General features: G+C 42.3%; 1 protein-coding gene across 5 annotated transcripts in view; it reads right to left on the reverse strand.

The window, feature by feature from the left end:
• PRICKLE2 (prickle planar cell polarity protein 2) overlaps positions 1-18,410 on the reverse strand; it is a 395,296-nt gene that overhangs the window by 168,432 nt on the left and 208,454 nt on the right. The gene's annotated exons all lie outside the window — the stretch shown is intronic.

Genomic DNA, 18,410 nt, shown 5'->3' on the forward strand with positions numbered 1-18,410 from the left:
ACTGGAAGTGCAACTGGGAAGCCTTAGGAAACTTATAATCACGGCAGAAGATTAAGGGGAAGCATGAACCTCTTACCATGGCACAGGAGGAAAGAGAGCGAAGGGGCAAGTGCCATACACTTTTTAACTATCAGATTTTGTGAGAACTCACTATCACAAGAACAGCAAGGGGGAAATCTGCCCCCATGATCTAATCACCTCCCACCAAGCCCTTCCCCCAACATGGGGGGATAACAATTCTACATGAGATTTGGGTGGGGCACAGAGCCAAACCACATCATAATCCAATTTGGATGATAGCTGCCACAGTAACTATAGTAGACTTGCAAGATAGTAACAATCATTGTCTTGTCAAATGGAGGCTCAGTGCAAAAGATTAATATGTGCCAATGAGTGAACCACACAGCCAACCATTCATTACCACATTGCTCAACCCCTAAGTGGAAGAAAGTTACAAAATAAATGATGTGAAGACTCCACAGCCCTTTTCCTTGAACTCTACTGGTCATCTGTTCTATTTCACTTCCAGAACATTCTGTCATCCAGGTCTGAATCCCTCCCACCTTTTAAAGGCACTTTTCTACTTGCCGTCTTGTACTTCATGTATGTTCCTATCTCCCAGACTATAATAAATGCTCCTTGAAGGCAGAGACTCTTTTGTGGAACAAACATTGCCTAGCATAGCACACTGTATGTAATACATTTACTAGGGAGCATGCCTCGTGTAGCATATCAATATTGCTTTCACATGGAGTTTCTAATTCAACCCTCCCAGAGACTTGGTGACATGGTTTGACAAAAGCTTAATGATTTCCTCATGGCCTGAAAACTCTTACAGAGCAGAGGTAGAACTGAATGTAGGACTTCAAATGTCACACTCATATTCACTGACTTTCCATTTACCACCAAAGCAAGCACTGGTCTTACCTCTCAAGCACAGCATCACCTATCAGCAAGCTTCATGGAAGGCTATGAGAATCAGCCTGTTATCAGGTCTGCACCACACTCTCTTTTGTGGACCAATATTCTCATGGTGTTAGATCTGAGTCTCTCAACCTCAGCACTCTTGACATTTTCCCTGGATAATTCTTCGTTGGAGGGGGCTGCCTTGTGTACTGCAGGATATTTAGCAGCATCTGTGACTTCTACCTATTAGATTCAGGTAGTGGCCTCATCTCCCAAATTGTGACAATCAAAAGTGTCTCCAGACATTACCTAACATCTAGGGGAATGGGGCAGGTGGGGAGTTCAAACCAGCTAGGAACCACTGGGCTGTTGCAGAGGCCAGGTTTACCTATCATGGGGGTGGGCAAACAACCCAAATTGTCACTCGGAGCATCCAACACTCTTCCCCACTCCCTGATTAGTCCATGAGTATATGATATCAAGGCAGGGCTAATCAGTAGGTGTTTTGGTGGAGAGGGCATTGATAAGAACATTGGAAGAGTGAGAAAGCCTCACTCATGAGATCATGGCACTTTGTAGTTTGGTTTATACTGGTTTGACTAAAGATGTTGAATCTTGCAACCCAGAGAAGCCTGATAATCTATGCACTGCATCACTGTAACACACAAGGTCCAACATGGGCTTCCTTTCCCATGAGTGAAGCACAGAGTGAAAGCCCAAGTCCTTTTCCAGATCAGCATGATCTTATATACACTGGCATTTCCTGCCTCGTGCTAATATAAGTGCTGGCCTCTCTGCCAGAGATCCTCCCCCAATGCCAGCATGCCTCACTTTCTCCAGTTCTAAATTCAATGTGGCCCTTCCTGACATTCTCTTTGCAGGAACACTCCCAGCCCACCTCCAGTAACACAGTAGTCACCATCTGACATGCTACATATTTCCTTGTAGTCTATCTTCACCCATTAGACATTATCAGATCATGAGGGCAGGGACTTTGTCTCCATTGTGCACATGTTGGGCGTGCAAACAGATGCGCAATAAATATATTTTGATTACATGAATGAATGAATCTATCAATCCAAGATGTGGTTTGAAGCTGGTTATCTTCATTTCCATGAGCATAAGGCTTAGCAATTTCAAATATTTAAAGACGAGTCAAAACCATCTCTGTTCCAGGTAGTTCCTCCCGTAGGCAAACACAAAAGGATCGCAGTCCACCTTGAATCAGGAGAGCATGTGAGTGTCAAAACACCAGGAGCTCACAGTTCCTGCTCTGTAACCATTTCTGCATGTCCCCTCCCCCCTCCCACTCCCCACCACAGTAGACTCCTCACTGGTTCTTCATCAGTGGGACAAGGAGGCAAGAAATCCAAGTTCCAACGAAGCAATCATACTACACCTAATCAGTATGCACAAGATGACAAATCCTGATGCAGCCAAATTTGACAGAAAAGGGAAAATTTCAGTATGGTGGGAGAGAGCCAGCCATGAGACTCCCCATCACATATCGGTTGAGAAGCACACGGTTCATTTTGCATTCAGGGTACAAGAGAAGCATGGACAGACATCAGAGTTTGGGTCTAGCTCACGTCTCTTATTCAGTGCCTTTCATCTGGATTTGCCAGTCTTGAGTTTTCCATTTCTGAATCTGCATCTGGGCCCCTTCATCCAGGCTGGGTTTTCCCTTGCTGCACAGTTATCTAGTTATATTTGGTGACTTAAGCTAAGAACATTTCAGATCATGACTCCTTGTTCATCAAATACTCAAAAAATATTTACTTAGCTCCTACTACAGGCCAGGTTCTGTTCTAGGCTTTGAGGAAACATCAATGCACATGGGAGATAAATGCCCTGATATACCACCTAAGAATGGGGGTCTCTCACCATTTTGCATGTGGACATCATTTACTGCCTGTCTGGTCAGACCTTCCTATGAGTGAGTTAACATTTTAGTGGAACAGACTGGAGGAAAAGTGATTAAGAATGCATTTCAATCAACCCAACATGGTCTAAAAAAAAAGTAATAAGCATAATCTACACCCATACTTTAGTACCTGATAAGGTTGTTGGGAAGATTAAATGAAGTGCTTCAAATAGGAAACTAAAAATGAAAAATTTGAGGCAATCACCATGATTAGATGCTCTGAAGCAAAAAAGTTTATGCAAATCACCCCACAACCCCATAACGGCTCCTGTACCAACTCTCGTTTCTCCCAGGAGAGTTCAAACTTGGTCACCACTGAATATGTCCGCTCAGGTCAACCACCTGCTACAGGAGCCAGTTGGAAGCATAGCCCCTCTACATCCCTTGGGTGAACTGTTGGAGAAAACTGAACATAAAATCAGAAGCTCTTAGCTGATGTAGTAACAGAGTGGTGGGCATGAGCCAGCATCATCCCAACATTAATTCTTTACCTCTAAAAAGTGGTTTTCTCCAAAGCAAAACTGGTTATTTGGGGTCGATAGCACTTTTGCCATGGTTTTCAACACACAAGCAGCAAGAGCTTTCCCCTATGCTTCGTATAACTTCTCCCTACTAAACCAGGACCCAGGAAGCATGATGGTGGAAAGAGGCATGGGAGTCAGAAACTTTTGTGAAAGACTTGGTTATGTATTCTGGCAAGTCATTTCCGTTCTCTGGATCTTGGTTTCCTCAGGGGTAAAACCCCACTGGATAAGATCAGGGGTCAAGAAATGTTTTTCTATTAAGCGTCAGACTAAATATTTTAGGCTCTGTGGGCCATATTAGTCTCTGCCATGACTATTCAACTCTGTCCTTGTACTGTGACAACAACTGAAGACAAGACAAAGTAAATGGGCACGGTTATATTGCAGTGAAACTTTATTTACAAAAACAGGATGCAGGCTGGATTCAGCCAGAGTCATAATTTGCATACCATTGGATTAGATGATCTGTGAGTACCTTCCAGTTCCAATTTTCCATAACTCGATTGTATAAATTCATTTCCCACTTGACCTTATAGAAAGTCTTAAAGGCTAGAAATCCTAGGTTAAAATTAAAAGCTCTGGAAGTAACAGCTATCGTTTATTAATTGATTGCTGGGTACCAACTATTATACTAATGGCTTTAATGTGGTTTATCTCATTTCATTCTCAGGGCAATTTGTTGAGGTAGATATCATACTTAATCCATTTTATGGGTAAAGAAGCTGAGACTTCAGCAGTCGAAATCCATTCTACATCATCTAACTGATAAGTAGCAGAGCTAAAACTGGAACGGATGCCTGACTGCTGAGTCCTTGTTCAAAAGTATTAAACTAAGGGACTATCACACAGCTGTTCAGACACCTACCTCTGCTGGTCACCCTACCCCCTTCTCCAGTTACGCTCTCATGAACCCTCAACAAGTTCACATGAGAAATCCTTTTTCTGCATGTCACACACATTAAAAGGCTGGCCTAAAAATAATACCCAAGTTCACTACTCCAGATGATGAATTGTTTTTTAAAGCATAATAACTGGTTCTTTGACTGGCTCAAGACCTTATGGTGGCTAGAATACCTTCAACATGCCTTATTTGGAAGGCATCCACCAGACAAGAAGTGCTGGATCTGCTGATGGAATCTGCAATCTCTCATCCAGGCAATCACAGCCCTATTTAAAGAATTCTTTAAACTAAGAAGGCCTGGGGGAGAATCAAGGACTTACTTTTTACCACAGTTTATCACAGTTAAACTAATCATAAACAAAACTCTCAAGAGACAGTGACCTTGAAAAAAAAAATCAAAGGGCAGCATGGAATGTGCATGAGATTCTCTGGCCAGTGTCATGGGAGGCATTTCAAGGTGAGGCGCCTGCTGGAGCTCCATCAACGCCTGTGCACTGTCTCACTCTCTGAAACCTCAACAGAGTTTCCCCGTGAGATGAGTGATTACTAATGCCGTCTCTTTGGGGCCTTCAGATGGATGGAGGTTTGTAATAATACAGGTATATATTTCGGCGCAGCCACAGCTCCCTTCCTCTTGCTTGGTGGCAGACGCTGCAATCTCCAGAGAGTTGTAGTGTCCACAGCAAGCACAGTGAAAATGTTAATGCAACAATTTGATAAATATTTAATGGCTCTCTCCTTAGCTTGCTGATGTGATTAAGCAGGAGCCTCATTACTAAAACCTACTTTTGCCTCCTCTTTTATTTATGAGCTTGATTCCTTTACACTAACACACAGACAGGTTTGGACAAATCGAAGTGAAGAATACGGTGGGAAGAGGAACCAACAACTCAATACCAGACCATCAAAGCTCAGTGCAAGTCAGCTTCTGGCAAGAGGCATTGTTCCTGTCTCCCAAGGCGACAGACAAGACTGAAAGGGAGCTAGACAAGAAACCTCCTAGATGAGAAGCAGCCCCAGGAATACAGATGAGCTGTTTTCCTGGTGATGGTGATATCTGGAAGGTGAGCAAAAGGACAGGGACCCTCAATCTATTTCTCACTTCCTAAGACCGGGACTATTTATTATTAGGGTATATTATATATTTGACCAACAATAATTTCTCTTCATGAATTTTTGTACTTCCCACCCAAGTGGTCCTAGTCATTTTTCCAGTGCAGCTCAAATGTCATCACCTCTTGGAAGCTTTCTCAATCCCTCTCAAGTCAAATTAATCATTCCTTCTCTTGTAAACCCATGTGTTTTGCTGATAAGATTATCAGCTTTTCTCTCACAGTCAGAAATAATACAGCTGAAAACGAAGACTTGAGTCCAACTACCTGGGTTTACCACTTACCAGCTGTGTGGTCTTAGGCATGTTGTAAAACCTCTCAACACCATATTTACTTATCTTTAAAAATGGAATGATGATGATGCTCCTACAGGACTATAGTGAAATCACCTGAGATAAATCCTTCAGTACCTAGCAAGCATTTAGATACTCTCCCTAACAGTTAGATACATACATGCAAATACATATGTAGAAAGAACCTGAAAACTCCTATCTACCTCCTGCATCTTCCCATTTAGGATAAAAAACTGTGAGCCATGTTGGCCAAATTTCAGGCCAGAGTAATGAGTAGGGTCACTTTAAAAGGTCACATACCCAGATACTGCGTTCTTTCCATGTCTCATGTCTTCCCTCCATGCACAAGTTTTCTCTCTGTGTACATGCCTGAGCTTGTTGGTCACTGCACTTACTTCTCAGTCCACGTGACTAGAGAAAAAATCTGGTAGAATCTCAAAATTTGCATTTATATTTAGGAGAGATTAGGAGGCCGTATGTAGGTTTCAACCTCAGCCACGTGTCCTGATCCAGCTTTTGCAGGGCCCTCCACTAAAGGGGAATGTTGTCATTCTTCCTTATAGGTTCTTTGGAAGCATCTTTGGAGGGAGCAAGGGTTTACAAAATCAAACGCACACTTCATTCTTAACATGATGCATGTGGAACTCCTCATAGCGCTAGAGGGCAGATGCAGGGAGAGGGAGAGGAGTTTGGAGTTGAGCTGGCCTCAGTTCAAATCTGTTTGCTGGCATAAGGCCTCAGGGGAGATGGAAATCTCTCTGGCGCTCGTTTTCTACCTTACTGAGTATGACAGAGAACTCTAGTTACTTATCTCAGTATCTCTTCTTCCTCCTCAGTAGCAGGATTCCAGTTTTTACCTAAGCACACTCACAACTTGAGTAAACAACTATATTTCTCAGCCTCTATTGCGGGGATGGGTGGTACTATGTCCAAGTTCTGGCCAAGGAGATGGTAGTAGTATTGGATGTGGCAAGGTGAAGTCTCCTTAAAAGAAAGTATCTGTGTACTGCTTGCCTGCTTTTTTTCTTCTTGCTGCCTGGAATACAAACATGGCGGCAGCAGCTGAACTATGGAGCAACTCTGAGGAAAGGAGCCACATGCTGAGGTTGGCAGGGTAGGAAAAAAGCAAGCTGAGTCTCTGTGACATAGTGAAGCTGCTAAACTAGCCCTAGACAGACACCTTTAAACTTCTTTTACAGAGAGACACATAAAGGCTTGACTCACTTATGCCACTATGGAGGTTTTCACTATTCTGTGCAGTCCAACTCAATCATTACTTATATATAAGCCTCAGCCAGAATGTAACTAGAACTATGACCTGCAAGCGAAGTCCAGCCCACAGCCTGTTTCTGTATGGCCCATGAGCTAAGAGTGATTTTTATAGATGAACATTTGCAATCAATTTGATAATAGACAGTAACTATAAATCTCGCTTCCTCAAAAATGAATTCAATTCTTCTCATTAGTAGATCTGTATTTTGGAAAGATTATACTCAATTACTATTATTAAATTTTGAATTTTGTCAAAAAATCTGTGGAAATTTGTTTTCTCATTATACAAGTACCTACATACTAGTCTTTATTTCACCTCTTGACTTGCATAACCTAAAACATTTACTATCTGGCTCTATACAGAAAAGGTTTGTTAACCCATGATGTAGAAAAGTCTCCAACATGCTGCTGATCATAAAGAAAATACTCAACGAATGACACCTACTACTATAATTAAATCTCCAAAAGAGCCTGGCATGAAGCTGCTCAACTATTTATTCATTTTTGTGAGATATTATAATCCTATAGAAAAGTATGGCTTAACTCTTTGTTGAACTTAGAGATAAAAAGTTTCCAGAGTTGACCTCACCCCTTCCGGGCATCTCCACTTTCTTTCCTACTTCATGGTCACTAGGCAAGAAAACACAAACAGGACAGCATAACAAAGACACTTAGAATGCACTGTCTCCCATGTCTCCCTCCCCACCCCATCTGTCACATGAGCATTTTAAAGGCCACTTAACACAAAGGGACAAAATGGATATGACAAAGGGGTTTTTGGCACCAAGCCTAATTTCATTTAAATTTCTCTGGAATGGTTTGGTAACTGAGCCTAATATCCATCATATATTTTCCCAATAATTCCAGAATTGACATGTGTAAGTTGCCAACCTGGTACCCATTAATGGAACCCTGGGCAAAGGCACATACATGATTCTACCATTCAACACATCATAGCAATGCTTCATCCAGGACCAAACTAAATTTTATGATCCAGAAAAAGTCTCTCACACATGTAATCACTAGGAGCTGTTGAAACATGAGTTTCAGCCTTCCCCCATTTAAGAAAAATTATTTGGCTGAGTTAAAGCAGTGGTTCCCAACCTTTTTGGGCAATGGTGCCAAGATTCTAGCTCATATTCATATTACTCTGCCAGTCTTTGCCAACTCCTCCTTTCTCCACCCTTCTGTTCCCAACCCTCAGTTGGACATGCTCTAATCTATAAGACAGTTTGGGCTGCTCCAAATACCAGGGCTGGGAGTATGAAAGAGGAGTATAGGATCAGTTCAGTGAAGGCCAGATGAAGAAGAAAAGGGTTATGTGCAGGCCATCACGTCTCTCCTTAAGGCAGCCAGGGAAGAAAAGGCTGACTTGGCACCGGCAGTGGGGGTGTGAGCAAGTGAGTGAGGTGGCCCTGAGTGGGATGCAGAAAGGTGGAGTTGTGTCTCTAGCGGGGCGTTTACTCCTTCAAAATTTCCACATACAGTCCCAGCCCACTGGAAGGCAAGCCAAGGGGAAAGTCTTACAGAAAGAGTGGTGGCTCAAAAGATTGCAATACATCAAGAGAATGGAGGCATGGCCAATGGCTTGAGAAGGCAGTGGGTGGCCCAGGGGATGAGAACCATCCCTATTAATCAACTATTATCCTTTGCCATGATTTGAATGTTTGTGTCCTTCTTTCTCAAATTCACAGGTTTAAATCCTAACCCCTAAGGTGACAGTATTAGAAGATGGAGCTTCTGGGAGGTGATTAGGTCATGAGGACAGAGCCCTCATGAATGGGATTAGTGCTCTTATAAAAGAGACCCCAAAGTGCTAGCTCTTCCCTTCTGCTGTGTGAGGACACAGCAAGAAGGCACCATCTATGAGCTGGAAAGCAGGCTCTCATCAAACACTGAACCTGCAGGCACCTTGATCTTGGACCTCAAGATCCAGAACTGTAAAAAAATCTGTTGTTTATTAGCTACTTAGCTTGTGGTATTTTGTCACAGCAGCCCAAACAGACACTAAGGTACCCTTGGTTATAAAAAGCTCTCATGTTGCAAAGCATCTGAAGCAATTAGCGGGTGGGGGTGGAAGAGGTCTTGGATGAAAGTATTGTGGATTTTGTCCCAGCATTGCATGCACTCCCAAAGGATATGTATTGGAATGCCTGGAACAGGACTTTTTATAATAGTCTCTAACTAGAAACTAACAAAACTCCCAGCAACAACTGAATGAATACATTTTGATCTATTTAACAATAGAACCCCATAAAACAACTAAAATGAAGGATCTACATCTATACACAAGAGAACAACTGGATCTTAGAAACAATGTCGAGTGAAAAAACCCAGGCATGTAAGAGTACAGATTGTATAATTCTCTTTATGTAAGGTATAAAAACTGGTAAAATCTATGATGTTAGAAATCAGGAGAGTGGTTAGAATTAAGGAGATGGAAGGGTGAGTGCAAAAAGGGCTTGTGGGGCACTGGTAATATTTTATTTCTTGATTCTGTGTGCTGGTAACATTGGTATATTTAGTTTATGAAATTTCACTGACTTGAACACCTATGATATGTTTACTCTCGTGTACGGATATAATATACTTCGGTGAAAAAATCTAGAAGATATAATGTGGCCTTTGAGAGACCTGGAACCCTCAGTATGCTAATTTTGAAAGGACCCCTGACTATTCTTGGCCAGAGTTAGGCTTCATCACTTCATTTGACAATAAGACTCAAAGAAGGAACATGAAAACAGTGGTAGCAACACAGCAGTACTAAAAATATACAACAATAAGCCAATATTTACTCGATAGTCACTTGTGATAAGCACGTCACAAGTTTTATCTCATTTAATTTTATAATACACCTATAAAGTATTCAGGTATATCCTGCTTCATAGCTGAAGACACTGGTTCAGAAGGGTGAGGAAATAGGCCTGACTCCTGATTTAAATACCCTTTCTGCCTCTTTATGGGACTGACGAGTTCATGGCTAAGCCAGAACTTCATCCAAGTCTCTTGATGTTTGAGTCAATATGCCTCTGTGGTACGCTGCAAAATGGCCTCCCAAAAAATATGTCCATGTCCTAATCCCCAGAATCTCAAAATTATAACATATTTGGGGAGGAAGCCCTTGCAGATATAATCAAATTGAGGATTTTGAAATGAACAGATTATGTGGATTATGCAAGCGGGCCCTCGATGTCATCTTAAGCATCCTTGGAGAGGCAGAGGGAAATGTGACACAGGCACAGAGGAGAAAGCAATGTGAAGATGGAGACAGATACTGGAGCGACGCAGCTGTAACCACGGAATGCCAAGGATGGTTTGCTGGCAGCTACAAGAAGCAGGGACAGACTCTTGCCCAGAGACAGCCAACACCCTGTCTTTCAAACTTCTGGCTTCCAGAACAGTAAGAGAATAAATTTCTGTGGTTTTAAGCCACCAAGATTGTGGTAATTTGGTACAGCAGCCCTAGGAAATGAACACTCTCCCCATTATCTAAGCATCACACAGCAGCATCTGAAGAGCGCTCTACAAAATGACAACAGGTGTCCTTGAAAAACATCACAGATTCACACAGGTTTGGGAAACAATGTTAAGTGAGTTTCTTTATGATTGGACTTTTCAGGCCTTTTGTCATGCTTATCGTCCTTACATATCTTTGAGAGGGAGATATGGTACCACAAGACTTTTCCAAACTTGACCAGCCTCAGAACTCACTTGTGAGGCTCCCCTGGCAGGTTCTCAGAAGTGCTGCACTACACTACGCTGAATGCACTGACAGGACCCAAGAGGGAACAAATGCCTGAAAAGCTAAGAGTTATGACTTTGCAATGCTCATGATTATTCTTCTAAAGCCCCCTAACACAGTGCAGTAGCTATGAGAGCAACAGTTGGACTAGATAATCTCCATAGTGCATTCCAAATTGAACATTCTCTCCTTCCTTATGTACAGCAACAGTTCTTGCCCATGGCAGACAGTGCTAATCAATCGCAGCACTATTTCCCTAAGGTCTGAAGGGGCCGCTTTAATCTATTAAACCAGAGCTGCAGGCAAATAAAACCTCTGTTCTATTCCTGTCTTGGTAACTCAATGTACAGTCCAAATAAATAAACCATGGCTTGTGGGTTTTCAGAAATGCCCGTATTATTCTCTTCTTGTCCAGGGAAGGACATCCTCTTCCCCACCAATATTTGTTGATGTTTTTTTCCACTTTTAGAACATGCAACACTTTGCTCTAATTTTTAAATTAGTACTCCACCAATAACATTCAGTGAGAGGTTGTGGTTTTTGGGGCTAGAGAGAAGAGCAAGTTTGGGGCACTAAACATACAGTTCAACTTTTGTTCTCTGGGAAAGATTCTCTCTGACAGATTAAAAATATATATTTATTTACTGCATTCTGAGTTCCAAAGCCATTTGTGGGAGTTGTAGTGGATCTTAAAAACTTTTGGATCTCAAATCAGTTCCCAGAACAGCTGCATATGATCAGACTTCCTAGACAGGAGAGTTCAGAAGCTTGGGATCTTCAGAGAAAACCATTAGCTGGGGGGTGCAATTTTTAAAAGGTGATGAGACGCTCAGGCCTCGCTTGTACTCAGTGCTGAAATAACGCTTCCCTCCAAGGGGTTTACAGACCTCCACAAGGGGCAACTATCATTGACCTGGTTTACGATTTAAAAAAAAAAGGAAGGCTCAGAAATGTGAAGCTCATGGACTTAGCAGCGTTGGGAAGCACATTAATCTTTACATCCCTCAGGAAGTACGAGGGAGATGAGAAAAGGAGAAGAGTAATAAAAATCATTTTAAAATGTTTAATTTGCTAATAATTTTCTTGCAGTTGCTTTGTTAGACACTGGCCGAGGTACCAGTTAATCAGTCGGCCAAAATTTATTTAGGGAACCCCTCCTAGAAGGAAGATACTGTCAGATGGGATTTAAATGATGCAGTCTTTGCCTTTAAGGGACAAGGAGGAATAGGGACAGGCTTGCCATACTGAAAATAAAATATTTTTGATTTTGAAAAGTGCTTTGGAGAACAGTTAGTATGACAATGTAGTCAAGAAGAATGTGGGCTGTGAAGTGTAGACACGGAGCAAGGCTAGGCAGGAAGCACTCTTGACAGAAGGACATTTAAGCAAAGACCTCAATGATAAGAAGATGTTAGGCAGTCAAAGACCTACGGAAGAGCATTCCAAGTAGAAAGAACAGTAAGTACAAAGTCCCAGAGGCAGACAGAAACTTGGGCTGGTCTGCGGCTGAAGCACGGGTGCTAGTAGCCAGGTAGGGAGATGCCCTGGAGGGCCAGCGAAGGGCTAGAACTTGCTAAGGTGTGACAATCTCACAGGCCATGGATAAGTGTTTGAGTTTTGTCCTTATTGCAATGTGAAGCCGTCTAAAGCTGTTAGATAGGGTACTGTTATGATGTGATTTAAGCTTCAGAATCACTAGGTGTTTGGGAAGGTTGTCTAGTAATCAAGGTGAAAAATGATGGCAGCATGGACTAAAGTTGTACCTGTGGAGATTGGAGATACATATATTTTCTATTATATTTTTTTACAGAGTTATAATTTACATATGGCAAAATGCATAGACCTCATATGTAGGGTCTCATCAATTTTGAAAAATGCCTATATCCATGTAACCCATATTCTATCAAGACATCAAACATGTTCAGCACCCCAGCAAGTTACCTCAAGCTCCTTCCTAGTCAGTCCTTCCTCCCTCTCACCGTCACCTGCTACAATTTGGGGTGTATTTTTGAAGTGGCACTAAAAGGACTTATTCCCATTGGATTGGATATGGGAGAGTAAGAGAAAGAGAAAAATCACAGGTGCCAAAAGTTTTTAGCTCAAACAACTGGGTACCTGGAGGTGCCATTTGTTGACACAGTCAAGGTTTGAGGAAAGGAAAAAAGCTAGCACTATGTTTTGACACAACAAGTCTGAGAAGCCAATAGGAGATCTAATGAAGATGCTGAGAAGAGATGTGTACATACGTCTGGAGCTCGGGAGAGAGGTCCAGGCTGGAGATGTGGCTCCACTAGTCAAGAAGTACAGTGTCACATGAAGCCATGGGCAGGACGATGTCAACGAGGGAGCAATAAAGTTGAAAAGGACATGAGCAAGCAGGAAGGAGGCAGAAGCGGCTGACCTGGAAAAAACAAAAACTAGAAGACGAGAAGGAGCAGCAAAGGGAATGGGGAGATAGGAGGAAGATAAAGCCAGGAGGAAACCCAAAGTTACAGAAGGAAGCAAGAGGAGGGAATGATCCACTGAGGCAAACCATGCTGACAGGCAGAGGGTGACCTTGACATCTCTTAGCATATTTAACCCTCACTAACACTCTGTACGGTAGGAGTCCCAATTATTTCCATTTTACAGACAAGGAAACTGAGGTTCAGAGATGAAAGTGACTTGTCACATGACTAATAAGTGGTGGAGCCACCATTTTGAAGATCAACAGCTTCCCCCAAGGGTGTTCTGCAGCACATTAAGAGGTGAGGCTGAAAGGAGGTTCCAGGGTCACATTAGCACAGAACATGCAACATCAAGGCTAAACAGGTTTCTCTACTCCAGGCCTTCTTAGAGCCTTTGAATTGTGATTGCTCAAGAGGGAGATGTAAAATATCATATGTTGCACACACAAAGCACCTTTTTTTGTTTTCTTTTTTAGACGAGCAATTAACCAAACAGGTGTTCCCAAGATCACAGTTAGAGAACCACTGCTAGAGACCACATGAACAAGTTTTCAAAACGTTTTTAAACCAAGTCCAAAGCGCCTCTCTAACATTGCATCACTTGTAACCAAAGGAGAAAGGGTCAACATGAGCATACCATTTTACGGATAATGAAGGCAAAGCTCATGAGGTTAAGTGGTCTGTCCTGTATCCACGATCCTGCAGCAATTAAGCAAGAAAAATCAGTCCTGGTCCATGTGCCGCAAAGAGTGAGAGAAATCAGGTCAGGCCAAGGGAGAATCGGGAAAGCAACTTAAATCAGGCTTCTTTCAGTCTCTGTCTCTCCTCTTTACAGTATTACCTTTACATTCACTTTCCATAGGATTCTACCCAGAATATGGGGGTATACAGAGAACAGAGGAAGGGCTGTAAATGGGCTCAGCCCATGAGCATTAGGAAATGGTTTCAACTTTCTTGGGCTGTGTAGGGTGAGGTCTTGTGAAAGGATCTTATGAGAGGCATCATGGATTAGAGGAAAGAAAGCGGCACCTATATCCAGGTGGAAGGGGCCCTGGATGGCAACAGAACTGTCTTAAGAATTCCAAAAGCTGGGGAGATTAAAAGCACTTCACAGCCAACCAGCCTTGCCTTGGGTCATCTTGGTTCAGCACCTAAAGAACCCAAGGCAAATCAGCTGGACACTCCTCAAGTTGTTGCCACAAGGACTTCCACCCCACGTGGTCTCCCTCAATTCTGTCGTGGTGGATTGTCTAAATGGGAACCTCGTGGACTGCTGTCTACAGAGGGCCAGCATCCTAGAAAAGCAGCCTTTGGCAGAGTGGCACCAGGGCAGTGGCAAGGTGGATATTAGGTACAAATCATAAAAAGAAGACCGCCCTCCCTCTAATTCACCAAGAGCAAATGCTTGAGAGCACAGACTGCATTTAAGAAGCATCGCAGCACTGTTTACAATAGCAAAGACCTGGAACCAACCCAAATGCCCAACGATGATAGACTGGATAGGGAAAATGTGGTACATATACACCATGGAATATTACGCAGCCATCAAAAACGATGAGTTCACGTCCTTTGTAGGGACATGGATGAACCTGGAAACCATCATTCTCAGCAAACTGACACAAGAGCAGAAAATCAAACACCGTATATTCTCACTCATAGGTGGGTGTTGAACAATGAGAACACATGGACACAGGGAGGGGAGCACTACACACTGGGGTCCGTTGGGGGGAAATGGGGGCGGGGCGGGGGGTGGGGAGGTGGGAAGAGATAGCATGGGGAGAAATGACAGATACAGGTGAGGGGACGGAAGGCAGCAAAGCACACTGCCATGTGTGTACCTATGCAACAATCTTGCATGTTCATCACATGTACCCCAAAACCTAAGATGCAATTAAAAAAAAAAAAAGAAGCATCCCACGCAGATGCTTGGAGTTGGACAGTTGTAGGTGCAAGTCCCCTGCATGGCCACTTGGGAGCCTTGTGTCCTAGGGGAGTTACTGAACCTCTTTGACCTTATCCTTCCTCATCTGTGAAATAGGCTGGCTAATGGCACCAACCCACATAGGGTTGTTGTAAGGATTTTTCAATAATAAAGAACAAACAGCAAAGCGCTTCTCAAGAAAGAGTCCACGGTTCCGCCTCGGTATTTCTTAAATGCAGATTTCAAGTCATGCTACAGACCTGTGAAACAGACTCCCTGAAGGATACCCCTATGCACCGTAAAGTCTGAGAAAGACTGGTAACACATTTAGTCTGTGCTTGGCAAAAGCTCAGTAAGTTAACAGGCATCATTCTGTTTATTGCTGTTATCATTTATAATATGTCAAGATGAGATCTCTTCTGCAGCCTGGACAACTTAGTGTTTAAAATTAGAATTTATCCAACATCCAACTCAACAGATGTTTGCTCATCCCCAGAAGCCTGAACAAAGCCTCAGTCATCAGAAAATATAAAATAAAATCAGTGACTAATTACAGCAGCCTGGGTGAATGCAGAGTAATCTTTTGCAAATGTTTCCAAGAGATCAAATAGTAGTTGTTTTAAAGAAAAAGGAGTAAGAAGCAAACTTCCAAAGATGTGATAAGCAATGTCACGTACACAATCCCTGTGGATTGGCATCTTGCCTGGGAAGGTGCTTTGTGAAGAGGGAGACCCTAGTGATAGGTACAAAGATTTCTCTACACAGGTTGGCTGTTAAAAGTCAAATGTGAAGCAATTCTCAAAGGCCTCTGGGCTAATCTTACGGGGAGATCACTAATGAGTTTTCCCAGACATTGAGTCCCATAGTACCTGCGTCTGTTACCTCTGCTACCCCTACATCTTCCATTCTTCTGGCAGTTGTCCAGATTACAATCTTTGCAAAAATGAACCTTCCTCTGTTGGTCACACAGAAGAGCAGGATATGAAAAAAGAAATCACCAACCAACAAAACAAAACGAAGCAAAAAGAAAACCAAAAAACTGCATGGTAATCAAATGCTAAGTATCCCAGAAAAGAATCCCTTGCCATTCAGATTTTGAGAAAACAAAAAATATCAAAGAAACTTTTTTGGAACATCACATTTAAACTCTCAATACAATTTCCATAAAGTCTCATTTATATTCAACTAGGATTACCATTCTGTGTTTTAGTAGCTAAAAAAAATTATTCCCTCTGCTTCCTTTCATTGACATCAGAATATCACACTGGATTTATATTCACCCAGTGCTCTCCTATTTTATGATAGTGCTAGGAAGTGCTTAATGTGACTGAATACTTTTCAGGAAAGCTTAAGAAAAATAGCTTGGGGAGCATAGCATCTCTGAGATTTGGTTTTCCAAATTATTTTTAAAAACCCACAGATCTCTGCACACAGAACACAAAGCAGCATGAGTGTCCCTCGATTGCCCCTTACCATCTTTTCATTGCCCATTTTCTGTACTGTTGATGCACTTGAGGGCAAACCCAACACAGAACCACTTAGCCTGCTCTGCAAATAGCTCTACAAAGACCATAAATGTCACCACCAAATTGGTGAGTGCTAGTTCAAACCTTTGCATCTTTCTCATTCCTTGAGACATCTGTGTCCCTAAGGATAACAATTCTGGCTTAAAAGAAATCTTGGGAAAAGGAGCCAAGAGTTTTTCCTGTTGAAGCTAAGTAGGAGGAGGCTAGCGGGGAAGTGGGCTTGACAAAACTGTCTCGAAAATAAGTTCCATCTTAAGAAGCTCACAAAGGGAATGAGAGAGTTATTTCAGTTTCTTAAATGGAAGTACAACCCCAAACATAAAAAATAAAAGGCTTGTTGATGGAGAGGCTTGAAAACCTCTGTGAGACTGAGGCTATCACTGAGGAAAGACTGCCTTGTAACAGAGCTTTCTTGTATTACACCCAAAGCTGTGTACCATCTGAGGCTGATTCAGGAAAATACTCAAATCTCCTGGTAATTTCCTGCAGACAGGACATTTAATCATCTCGAAGCCTCCACCGCAAAAGGAAAAAAAAAAAAAATCGCTAAACCAAATGATTCACACTCTTAAAACGAATCTGCCTTCGGAACAAGAACCGTTTTCTCGTCTTGAAAAGCAGCCACGATTTGTTATTCTAACAAAGTGTTCCTTTCCTCCAAACAGAAATAAAAGTTGCTCAAGGAGGGCTTGTCCTGATTTCTGTTCTGCATTTCTTGAAACTTCCATCCAGTCAACAGTTTCTCCTGGCAGGTTCTCAGAAATCCAGGGAGAGCTGGGTAGGCAGTGACTAAGAACACAGGATCATTTTTTATATGCCTCCCTAACCCCCACTTTTTGGCTCCATGGGAAGATGTTTTATTGTAGGATGAGCAGAATTAGCTGCACATATAAATTCTTCACTGGCCAGCTCACTTGACACCTTTATCTGAATTGCCCAATGGGCTGGGAAGATTTGGCAATTGATGATTTGAAATGGAAAGGCCAGATCTTCCCCAAGCGGTATTTGTTCTGTCTGTACAGACAGGGCCATGTCCATCTCTGTAATTACTCAACTAGCTGCACAGATAAAAACATCTGTGTACAGAAAACAGGGAACTCAAAGTATACAAATGATTCACACCACCTAAACAACTGCAAATGAAGGCCAGCCCAGCAAAATAAGGGCTTCTAGAAGCCAAATAATTTAATTTGGGCGGAAATGGAATTTGGCAATCCACACATCAGACTCTGCACAAATTTTGGAAGGCATGTCTTCCAGCTGCCTCATCTTACAGGAAAAAAAAAAAAAAAAAAAAAAAAAAGGTAAACTCTCATCTTCTGCATTCGATTCTCGACCTCTTGCTTAGGTACACACAAGTGAACAGATGGGTGGGGGGAGCTGAAACCACGTCTTTTAAATCTTACCCAGCACCTTCCCACAATCTTTCCTGATTATTTTTGTTTTAACGTTTCCCAGGGCATGGCTCCCCAGGCACTCCAGATTTGTGTAATCCCAACCTTCACCAAGTCCTAACTCTTTCAGCATCTGAGAGGGTGCATTTGGTAATCTGGAGAGTAAGAATTAACCCTCTCATCACCAAACTACACACTCCCTCATGTAGAGCTAAGAAGGGCCTGGAGAGGGGACCTCTCCACCTATCCCAATTCAGAGAGAACACGTTAACAAATCCAGAGGTGCTTCCATTACTGAAGTCCACCAAAAAGCAAAGAAATTAATTTTTAAAGTTCTGGGAAAATAAACAACTTTTCTCTTTTCGGGGATATAAGCTCAAAATATAAAAGTATGTGGGAAGAAGTAAATAATGTTTTAAAGTAGATCTTTCTGGAGACTTTAAGAAAT

The sequence above is a fragment of the Saimiri boliviensis genome, chromosome 8, assembly GCF_048565385.1.
Source record: "Saimiri boliviensis isolate mSaiBol1 chromosome 8, mSaiBol1.pri, whole genome shotgun sequence".
Classification (NCBI taxonomy): domain Eukaryota; kingdom Metazoa; phylum Chordata; class Mammalia; order Primates; family Cebidae; genus Saimiri; species Saimiri boliviensis.